General features: G+C 47.4%; 1 long non-coding RNA gene across 1 annotated transcript in view; it reads right to left on the bottom strand.

Moving 5' to 3' along the window:
* LOC144608883 (uncharacterized) overlaps positions 1-12,241 on the bottom strand; it is a 213,962-nt gene that overhangs the window by 51,866 nt on the left and 149,855 nt on the right. The window contains exon 3 of the long non-coding RNA XR_013549249.1: positions 10,237-10,297. This is a non-coding gene — a long non-coding RNA (uncharacterized LOC144608883). The remainder of the gene's footprint in view (positions 1-10,236; positions 10,298-12,241) is intronic.

The raw sequence follows: 12,241 nt of genomic DNA, 5'->3' as shown, positions 1-12,241 counted from the left end.
AGTCACCCTGTAGCCTCATAGCATCCTCCTCTCAGCTCACCCTGCCACCCAGCTTTGTGTCATCCGCAAACTTGGAGATGTTGCATTTAATTCCTTTGTCTAAATCGTTAATATTTATTATAAATAACTGGGGTCCTAACACTGCCTGCCATTCTGAAAAGGACCCGTTAATTCCTACTCTTTGCTTCCTGTCTGCTAACCAACTCTCCATCCATGTCAATACCCTACCCCCCAATACCATGTTCTCTAGTTTTGCACACTAATCTCTTGCGTGGGACTTTGTCAAAGGCTTTTTGAAAGTCCAGATCCACCCTTATCCCTTATCCATTATCCCTTCTCCTGACTCTCCCTTATCCATTTGACTTGTTACATGCTCAAAAGATTCCAGATGATTAGTCAAGCATGATTTCCCCTTCATAAATCCATGCTGACAGACCAATCCTGTCACTGCTTTTCAAATGCGCTGCTTTCACATCTTTAATAATCAACTCCAGCATCTTCCACACTACCGGTGTCAGGCTAACTGGTCCATAATTCCCTGTTTTCGCTCTCCCTCCTTTCTTGTAGGGCTTCAAATACACGCCTGGCCAGATGGAGATTTTTAAGAAGTGTTCTCAGGGAAGTGAAAGTGATAGATAAATTTAGAACATAGAACACTATAGCCCATCCTGTCTGTGCCAACCACGATGCCAATCTAAACTAAACTTATCTGCCTGCACAAGGTCCATATTCCTCCTTTCCCTGCCTGTTCTTGTGCATGTGAAACTGCCTACTTCCTATTGCTTCGTAGCACATTTAACTCCCATTCCATAAAATAGAACACCAATTTCTGGGCTGGGGTTCACTAACCTCGTGGTTACTCTCTTTACGTAAGAGGGAACCTGTGAAGGTGGTGAATTTGGATTGTCAAGACGGCTTTTGATAAGGTTCCACACAGGAGGTTGATCAATAAGATTGGAATACATGGAGTCAGGATAATGTACTGATGTGGTTCAGAATCTTCCCGTAGATTTCTCATATTTATTGAGGGAGATGAAGATAAATTCAGAAGACAAATTATGGCACAACCTTCATCAATCTATCTCCTCATTCTGTGCAGCTGCTGAATCATAATTATGTTTAATATTTCATCTAATAATGAACTGCTTAAGGCAAATGGCTGTTTAGTTGCCAACACCTCATTGTGAATACCAAGCGTACTGAAGGTCTGGTAACTGGACAGTTATGTTGTTAGCTCCCCCCACAAGGTAGAAACACGATCTTCACTGACATTTAGGCGGTGAGTTCCCTGAAGGGAAAGGAGGTGGGAGACATCAATCTTTGCTCATTTGTCTGCGGATTACAAGGGAGTTGGAGTGCAGCCGCAGGGGTGCTGTCTGGAACCACTTGCGAGCAGCTATCAGCAAAATACATGAACCAGCAATGTTCAGCAGAGAAGGAGAGGGGAGATGGCAGAGGAGGAAGGAGAGACAGACAGAGATGGTAGAAAGAAAGAGAGAGGAAACAGGGACAGAGGGAGACAGAGAGAGAGGAGAGAAGGAAAGAAAGACAGGAAAGAGAAACAGAAGAAGATGGAGAGAGTGGAGGAGGAGAAAAGAGAGAGGAAAGAGAGACTGGGAGAGGAGGACAGAGAGAGAGGAGAGGAGGTGAAAGAGAGAGGAAAGAGAGGCAGAGCGGGATGAGCGAGAGTAGAAATAGACAGCAAGCGAAGAGAAGAGAAAGTGGACAGAGAATCATTCTGTCAAGGTACAATACTATGTTGAAATTCATTCTCTTATGCAGTGAACTCCGTCTCCTATAAAACAAGATGAATAAAAATGCATTCATGGTTATTGGACAACCACACACCCTCATGCACAGGGTGTGGAGCCACTTCCCAATTGAGACAAGGTGACCGTGTATCATTGGTCAGATCACTAGTGATCTGATGTGACACTCAACAGGTCGGGTAACATCTGGAGAGAGAGAAATGTGCTTTGGTTTTTGGGAGATGAATAACCAAGGATTTCCGGGAATATTTTCCCCGATTCTCCAGAGATGGTGACAGAGGGGTGTTAGGGCATTGGGCAGGCTGTGTCTGGGCAACAGGTTGGGCACTCCGACTGGCGAGAGTGCAATGAGCTGTGTCCATCACCCAGTCGGCACCAGTCTCCCCGACGTCTGTTGAAACCTGGCACTGTGGTGAGCAGCGTGCAGCCAGTCCCGTCTCTCCACCGCTGCACAGCGTGGGCACACGCCTGCCATTACAGTCACCAGGGTTCAGCAGAGGCAGGGTGCAGGGGCGAGCAGGCAGCTCTCCCTATGCCTGTCTCCAGCCTCACCAACACCCCTTATTACTGCACCGCCTCCACCAAAATACACCCTCTCCTTTGTGCACACATCTGGCTGATGGAGGTTCATTCTGTGAATACCTCTGGCTCCAACTGCCCCGAATTAGCTTTACCTGCAGATGTATCCAGTCGCTAGGCAACCAGATATGACAAGTGCAGTGTTTGGGGGGGTGGGGCTGGATCTGGCACCGAGCGCTCCGGCGAGAATAGATGTTTTGTTTCTATATTTATTTGCTGTCAGCAACCCAGGAGCTGCGAATCGGGGTGTTGGCAGCCACGGCGGTGGGGGGGAGGTAGTTGCAGACTCAGGGACCAGAGCCTGCAACCCCCCCCCCTCCCCCCCCCCCCCCCCCCCCCCCCCAGAGCACAGAACCAGGATGCATGGCACACACAACGGGACTTACACCAGGGACACCCACCCACCCACACATACTCCAGGACGCACATCAGCACACACACACACACAACGGGACTTACACCAGGGCACACCCACCCACCCACACATACTCCAGGACGCACATCAGCACACACACACACACACACATACCGGGACTTACACCAGGGCACACCCACCCACCCACACATACTCCAGGACGCACATCAGCACACACACACACACACACACACCGGGACTTACAGCAGGGCACACCCATCCACACATACTCCAGGACACACATCAGCACACACACCAGGGCACCCACACACACTGGCACACACATGTTGGCACACACGCACCAACACACATACACACTGGCACACACACACACCAGGGTAGTCCTGCACACACACACACCAGGGCACACACGCACACACTAGGGCACATACACACACACACACTGGCTCATACACATTGGCACACACACACCGACACACACACACACTGGCACACACACACATCAGGGCGCACACACACACACCGTCACACATACACACCAGGGCGCGCACACACTTTGACACACACACACACACACACCAGAACACACACTGGCTCACACACACTGGGCACATACACACCAGGGCACACCCACCGGCATACACACACCTGGGCACACACACCTGGGTACAGACGCACCAGGGCAGTCTCCTGCACACACAGTGGGGGAGGATCACTCACTGTAAGATGTGGAAGGGACTCGTGTGATCAAAGCTCCTGGAATGAGCTTCCCATATCTACTCTGGAGAGCTGTGTAAGCATGCTTTTTTCACTTCTTCTAATGAACCACAGACAGGCCCATCTCTCATAGGAGAATCCCTCTAACCCAGGCGTCAATATGGTGACACTTTACTGCACTCCCTCATTGCAAGAACACCTTTTCTTAGATAGGAAGGACTGACGGGTGCCTAGGATTCCAGGTGGGCCCTCAGTAGTGCCTCAGAACTGAAGGAAGACAGACGTGTTCTTGTACTCAAACCACCAGGATAAAGACCAGCGCCTTGTTCACCTTAGGTCTGAAGAAGGGTCCTGACCCGTCGTCGACTGTCCATTAACATCCACAGGGGCTACCTGACCGGCTGAGTTCCCCCAGCAGTTTGCTTTTGCTCAAGATTCCAGCATCTGCAGTCTCCTGTGTCTCCATTATTTACCTTCCTAATTACTTGTTGAACCTGCGCATTAACTTTCAGTGATTTATATACAGACATGCAGCTTCATCCAATCACCAGCATCTTCCCATCTCCCTTTACCATTGTGTGATTCCACTCATTTTCCCCTTGGTTTTGCCATTAGGAAAGGACACTGCACTATGGCCTTGCTCCCAGTCCTCCCTAACCTCTGCCTGAACCCTTAAAGAAAACCAGGAAACTCTCTCGATGGTGGCGAAAAACAGACAAAGGGGTTCCCAGACCCACCACAGCTCTCCCCAACTGCTTTGAAGAGGCTCTCGCCCCAGTGTGTGTAGCTCTGCAAGAGGCAGCAATGCCAGCTGTAAAACCCTCACACACCAGGGCACACAGGTTCTGAGGGCATGAGAAACCCATTCCTTGAAATTTCCATTAACTTTCAGTAATTTTTACTTGGTTATTGAAAGGGGAACAGTAAAAACATTAACTGTTGTATAAACTCTGAATATGCTCTTTCATGGTTGTTGGTCTCACAGGCATTTATTGCCCCTCCCCAGTGAGAGTGGCTGTGGCGCAGTGGGATTATCACTTGATTAATAATCTAGATACCCAGAGCAAATGCTGGTAATTTCAAAATCGTACTCGTGCTGTAACTGTACTGAATCAACTCAACTGGCCCTAACCTCACTGTGTGAGCTTTTGTGTGCTGTTTGATCGCTGGTGACATTCATGGATGTGCAGTGCCAAAAATTGGACGGTGCTTCAGGAATGCAAATGAATCCTTCACTCCATTTGTTAATTAAGTAACTTCACTCTGTCATCCAGAGCAGTTCTTATACTAGGGGACATTCATGTGTTAATTACAGCAAATTGGAAAACATGATATGTTAAACAGGAAGGCTAGGCTTTTTGAAGTGGTTAGTTGAGGCTGAAACACCTCAAAAAACATTTGAAAATTAGTTTGAATCAATTTAAGGGCATTTAATATTCGGGGGTTTTTTCTGTAAATTATTGTGATGCAAGGTTAGTATTCAGGTGGATTAGAAGCAAGAGCAGGATGATGAGACTGAATGTGCTCAGAAATGCAATTTCTATTTTCAGCATCAGTCTCCATCCCGAGCCCCTCACGGAGAGTAATCTAATTACCTGGCAGTAATCTGACTGAGTCCAATCATTACCGGCATATATTACCAGCCGAACCCAATGACCCAGCAACACAAGGCTGATGAGGGGAAGCTTGGCAGCAGTAGGCAAAATGTGTAGGAAGGAACTGCGAATGCTGGTTTACACTGAAGATAGATACAAAATGCTGGAGTAACTCAGCGAGTCAGGCAGCATCTCTGGTGAAAAGGAAAATAGGTGACGTTTCGGGTCTCGAAACGCTTGAGTCTTGCTTGATCCGCTGTTACTCCAGCATTTTTGCGTCTATCTTTGGCAGCAATAAGAGCGGGTTTATTTCATGAGGTTTACATTAGAACATGGGAACACGCTGTTTATTCCTCAACTTACTTCTCCGTTTGTATACTCACTGCTGATTCCGATTCTTCTCAATCCCACCTTCTGACTCAGACCCCGTTATTTCCCTGATCCTCTTAGTGATGCTAAGAGTTGATCCACAAAGACTGACTAGCGATTTGGAAAGACATACAACCCTCTGGGTAAAGGCCTTTCTCCTCAATGGCTGACTTGTTTTCCTGAGACTGGACCTTCTGCTTCATTACTCCCCAAAGGGGAAACACCCCCTCACCATCTAGCCTGCTGAGCCCTGTAAGAATCTCTCACTGGGATCACTGTCCCACGACCTCAGACTCCTCCTCCTACATCTCCCCTCACTGAACAACTCTCATTCATCCCAGGATTCAATCAGGTGAACCTTGACTGAGCTCCTTCTAGGAGACATGAACCATTCCTTTGATGTGTGGCATAAGGGTGCAGCTGGTAGAGCTGTTGCCTCACAATCCCAGCATTCCAGGTTCATTCCTGACCCTGGATGCTTTCCGTGTGGAGTCTGCATGTTCTTCCTGTGTCCGCTTTGGTTTCCTGCACACACCAGAAAAATGCAGGTTGGTGGGTTAATTGGCAACTGCAAATTCCCTCGAGTCTGGGAGGAGTCGATGGGAATATGGGGAAAACATAGTAGATTAGTATAAAAAGTCAGTGTGAATTTGTGGGGCCGAAGGGCCTATTACCTGCTCACTGGTTCCTTTATTATCATGTGTACCAAGGTACAGTGAGATTATTTTTTTGCATGCTGATCAGTGAGATTATTGCCATACATAAGTATAATCCCTGGTTAGCACATATTGCACAGAAACAGTCCACTGAGTCTAAATGCAAAAGGTCATCAGGTTTTGGTGCCATTTCACTGTCCCAACTGCAGCTGCCAAAAAGCCCGTTGTAGCCGTCACCTTCATCCAGTCGTCCAGCGAACTGTCGTCCTTCTCCTTGCCCGGCCATCTTAAGCCTTCATGCCACAGGGGTGCCTCCTACAGCCAACTTTCAAGACGTGGGAAGTAAGACCCCGCTGGTTCTTCCTACTGTCCTTTGTCCAGCATCCACCGCCGTCGCCAACTCCTTCCACCTCCTCTCCAGTTCCCGGTCTTTGAGGCGAGCAGGGGCCAGGCTTGGCAGCTTCTCTTTCCCGGTTCCACAGCGGGAAACCAGGGGCTAGGCTCGGATTGTGCTGCTCCACGAGTCTTGACTCATGACAGAGAAGGAGACCACTCAGCCCATTCAACCGATGCTGACTCCTGGGGCAATCTCATTCTCCCACCACATATATCTGTAACCTATTCTCTCTGTGTGCTCATTAATCCCCCCTTCACGAGGGACGCTTATAGTAGCCAATTAGTTCACCAATAGCACGTCTTTAGATTACAGGAGGAATCCCATGTGGTCACAGGAGAACAGGCAAAGTCCATGCAGATAGCACCCAAGGCCAGGATCAAACCTGAGTCACTGTGCTGTGAGTCAGCACCACTACCTGCTGACCCACTGCACTGCCCAACATACACTTTCTGACATTGCAACATCCCCTCAGTACCGCACTGCAATCTCAGTTGAGAATTCCACCCTCAAGACAATGGTCATGTTTGAATACTTGACCTCCCATTCCAGATGAGGTAGAACCATAATCCTCCCCCCACACCAGGCACAGACCAAACACAGATAACCGATCAAGGGAATATACCCACACATCCACGGAGAATGCTTATCCAATTCTGAACAACTAGATTGTCATCTAAAAATATCAATCTCCTGTTCTTCTTTTCAGCTAAATATCACCACAATATGTTGCTCCCAAGGGAATTCAGCTACTGTAATTTAGATCAGTCTCCAGGCTCCTTGGCTGCAGGTTTATTTTCACCCTCTCATGTTCCATTAACTGTTTCCATGACAAATTGTCTGTTTATAAGTGAATCAGGAACTTCCAAAACATCACCAGCTGTGTCATAAGGAAGGAGTTTGCATTTTTATAGCGCCTTTCACATCACTCAGACACCCCAAAAGTGCTTAATACCTTGTCAACATTTAGTCCTTGATAGGTGGCAAGTTTAGTTTTTTTTCTTTTTGCATAGCAAGATTCCATAGTCAATAGTAAATGGTGATTATTGGGGGAAATTACAGGTCAGGGCAGTGAAACGACTTGCTCGGTGTCCTCAGATTGTCAGTCTTTATCTGGGGCTTTCGGTGTGGCCCTGATCTGGAATGGTAACAATAACCAGCTCCACTGACAGTGCGGCACTCCAGGAGGTGCCAGCCTGAATCGTGCAGCCAGGCCTTGGAGTGGGCCCCTAACCTCTGACTCCAAGGCAACCGTTGGCAACACTGAACTGAGCTCAAACATCCATGCTACAACCCAACAATTTCAGGAAATGTGGGAAACTCCATTCAGTTACAGAATCTCAGGTGGAGTCGTGTTCAGTTAGGAAGGATGTGAAGGATTTGGAAACGGTGCAGAAGAGATTCAACAAAATGATTCCTGGGGTGGACAATTTTTGTTACATGGAGAGACTCAGGAATCTGGGTTGTTCTCCTTTGAACAGAGTAGATTGTGAAGGGGATTTGATAGAGGCATTTAAAATCATGAAGGACATAGGCAGAATAGAGAGAAAGGTTTCCTCTTGGTGAAAGGGTCAGGACTCAGAAGACATTGAATGAGGATGGACACAAAAAGCTGGAGTAACTCAGCGGGACAGGCGGCATCTCTGGAGAGAAGGAATGTGTGACGTTTTGAGTCAAGACCCTTCTTCAGACTGGTTAGGGATAAGGGAAAGGAGAGATATAGTTGGTGATGTGGAGAGAGAAAGAACAATAAATGAAAGAAATGCAAAAAAGTAACGATGATGAAGAAAACAGTCCATTGTTCGCTGTTTGTAGAGTGAAAATGAGAAGCTGGTGTGACTTGGGTGGAGGAGGGATAGGGAGAGAGGGAATGCCAGGGCTACCTGAAGTGAGAGAAATCAATATTCATTCCACTGGGCTGTAAGCTGCCCAAGCAAAATATGAGATGCTGTTCCTCCAATTTGCATTTAGCCTCACTCTGACAATGGAGGAGACCTAGGACAGAAAGGTCTGTGTAGGAATGGGAAGGAGAATTAAAGTGTCCGGCAACCGGGAGATCATGTAGGTTCAGGCGGGCTGAATGAAGGTGTTCCGCAAAATGATCGCCCAGTCTACGTTTGGTCTCGCCGATGTATAAGAGACCACATCTTGAACAACGGATACAGTAGATGAGGTTGGAGGAAATGCAAGTGAACCTCTGCCTAACCTGAAAGGACTGTCGGGGTCCCTGAACAGAGTCGAGGGAGGAGGTATAGCGATGGGTGTTGCATCTTCTACGGTTGCAGAGGAAAGTACCTGGGGAGGGGGTGGTTTGGGTGGGAAGGGATAAGTTAGACAGTGAGTTGTGGAGGGAACGGTCTCTGCAGAAGGCAGAAAGAAGTGGAGATGAGAAAATGTGGCTAATGGTGGGATCCCGTTGTAGGTGGCGGAACATTTGGAGGATTGTGCTTTGTATGCCACGGCTGATGGGGTGGAAGGTAAGGACTAGGGGACTCTGTCTCTGTTGTGACTAGGGGGAGGGGGAGCAAGGGTGGAGCTGCGAGGAGACACGAGTGAGGGCCACATCTATGATGGGAGAGGGGAACCCGCGTCCCCTAAAGAATGAGGACATCTCGGATGTCCTGGTATGGAACACCTCATCTTGGGCGCCGATGCGGTGTAGACAGAGGAATTGGGAGTAGGGGATAGAGTCTTTGCAGGAAGCAGGGTGGGAAGAAGAGTAGTCGAGATCGTTGTGGGAGTCAGTGGGTGGGAATGGGCGAGAGAGTGGGACAAGCCAGATTGCTTTTACATGGAGCTAGTTCACAGAGTAAGGATCTAGATTTGATGGACTGAATGGCCTCTTTGCACACTATATCTACTCTGTGATCCTATGATTCTGTAATCAGGTTCCATCTGTGCCTTCTGTTCACCTGCCTTATTTAACACTCGTTAAATTAAGGTGCATAATGTTAAACATTGCCAAGTACTTTTCTGCCTGTTTTCTCACCTTAGTTTGCTCAGTTTCCAAACTCTCCTGTTAATTTCCTGACACCCATTTCCAAGTCTAATATTTCTCCTTTACACATCTTTGCTCAGCTTCCCATTGCTGTGCCAAGCAAGTTTAAACTTTCTCAACAACTCCGGCAAACTCAAATGCGAGTATTCGGCACTGGCCTTGTGAAAGTTGAACCGGTCAGATCTGCACAGATCCACCTTGTCCAGAGCTGGTCCAAGTGGAGTCTGAAGCTCTTCCTCCTACACCATCTCCCTGAGATAAGGCTAAGTCTCGAGCTTCCTGACTTTTCACCCTCTATAAAATCTGTAAAATAATTTAGCAGAATGGTGCCTGGAATAGAGTATTAGCTATGAGGTTGGGCAAACTTGGATTGTGTTTCTCTGGAGTGTCGGAGGTTGAGGGGAGACCTGAAAGAAGTATATAAAATTCTGAGAGGCATAGATAGGGTAAATAGTCAGAACCTTTATTCCATGGTGAATATGTCAGAGGGGAAATAGCTTTAAGGTCAGAGGGGTAAAGTTTAAAGGACATGTATGGGGTTGAGAAGGAAAATTAGATCAGCAGAGTAGACTTGATGGCCCGAATGGCCTACTTCTGCTACTATGACTTATGAACTTGTATTTTACACAGTATTTGCTGTCTGGTGTGCAAGTTTCTGCACTTCCACAATCTGCCTCGGCCGCCTGTTCCTGGTCCCTGCCTCACAGGGACTGAAACAATTCTTTCTCACTCTCTCTGTACCTTCCACCAATTCACTGAAATCCATTGACCACAGTTACTGACCTTTCTGCTGGGCGATAAAGGTCCTGTTCGATAACCAGTGTGTCCCTCCTGCACATTCACTCTGTGTATGAAAAACATACAGCCCAGTCAGTTCCCACTCTCACAGGGAACATAAATCAACAAAGTGATTCACTTTCTCAGAACATAAAATTGAAAATTTTCTCTCATTATTTCCCACATCAACAAGACCCAACTAATTGAATGTGTGTGTACTTAAACTGTGTATTAGCATGAACTGCTTGCCATCGGCCTAATTCCTACTCCGTATCTAACTAGGTTTGAATGTAAACTTGACAAGTCATTCAGAAATTAAACGTTCCTTTAGGTCCCTGAGTGTCTGTCATCACTTTCCCCACTGTTCTGATTCACACTGCCAGGGTAAAGACCACTTTTCAAGGGGCAAGAGGTAAAAGTATTTGCATCGTGAATGGAACCATTAGGTTCGTATTTGCAGCAGCTTCTCAGGCACATTAATGGACCATAACAAATAATTAATAATAATACAATACATTATCAGTAATAATAGGTAACCAGACCAGAATACTGTAAGCCGAAGTAGGTAGTACAAACTTTAAAAAGTCCATAATAGATTGTGGCTGAGATAGCGTTTTGCAGGGTGGTTCATGAGCCTGATAGTTGATGGGAAGAAGCAGTTCTTGAACCTGGTGGTCACGGTTCTCAGGCACCTGTACCTTCTTCCCAATGGTAGCAGTGAGATGAGAGCATGACCAGGGTGGTGTGGGTCTCTGAAGATATTAGCTGCCTTTTTGAGGCAGCGGTTCTTGTAGATTCCTTTGATGGTGGGGAGGTCAATAGTTATGATGGACTGGGCAGTGTCCACCACTTTCTGCAGAAGGGTCTCGACCCGAAACGTCACCCATTCCTTCTCTCCTGAGATGCTGCCTGACCCGCTGAGTTACTCCAGCATTTTGTGTCCACCTTCGATTTGAACCAGCATCTGCAGTTATTTTTCCTACACTTTCTGCAACCTCCTTCATCCTTGTGCGTGCAAGATACCAAACCACGTCATGATGCAATCAGTCAGTATGCTCTCCACTGTACCCATGTAGCAGTTCGATAGATTATTCGATGACATGCCGCAAGTTGTAACAGAACAATCTTCTACCCTTGCTAACTGTGCTGTGCACACTTGGTCTCCAGAGGTAGGCCTCGGTCCAGAGAGTTGCGATGTGGGCTGGGAATTCTTTTATATTTCTGTATACATATTCAGTCCATCAGGTCCACATTGCTCCCAGGGAACCCTCCCCAGTCCAATGTTCCCTCACCCTAATCCTCTGTACCTCTGCAACGTCTTGCCTTCAACAACTCCACACAATAGCACTCGAGGTCAGGGTTGAACCTGTTCCCTGGAGATGAGAGGCAGTGACACTGACTACTGAGTACCCATCCAAGTGTCAGTTGTTCCTCTGTAAAAGTCTGATAATTTACAGTGCTCAATGACTGATATGTGGGTTCACATCCCAGCAGCGTGATGCTGCCTGCAGGAGTGCAGCTTCAACAACAATCAAGAAGCTCAATGCCCCATACAGGACATTGCAGCCTGCTTGACAGGCACCCGATTCACAACCTTTCACTCGCTCCACCACTGATGCACATTGCAGCGGTCAGTTCCATCTACAGAATGCTCTGCAGTAACTCACCAAGACTCCTTCGACAGTACTTTCCAAACCGACCATCTCTACCCGCTAGGACAAGGGCAGTAATAGGATTGGAACCACCATCTGGAAATTGTTCTCTAAGCCACAAACCATCCAATACATTGTTATTCCTCAGTGTTAGATTTCAGATTTCCAGCATCTGCAGCATATTGACATTCATTTACTGATCAGTGGTGAGAGAGCAAGCATTTTGACCCTGTGATAGTAAATCGATGGCTCAAAAAGTGTGTGACGCGGGGGAAATACGTACTCTTGCACCCACTCGATCCTCGTTTATGGGTCGCTGTGGAAACAGGATCCTTGGTACTGAGTAGGCAGTTCCTAGC

Source organism: Rhinoraja longicauda, chromosome 33 (assembly GCF_053455715.1).
Source record: "Rhinoraja longicauda isolate Sanriku21f chromosome 33, sRhiLon1.1, whole genome shotgun sequence".
Taxonomy (NCBI): Eukaryota; Metazoa; Chordata; class Chondrichthyes; order Rajiformes; family Arhynchobatidae; genus Rhinoraja; species Rhinoraja longicauda.
Note: the sequence above shows the minus strand (reverse complement) of the source record. Positions and strands in the feature narration are given on the sequence as shown.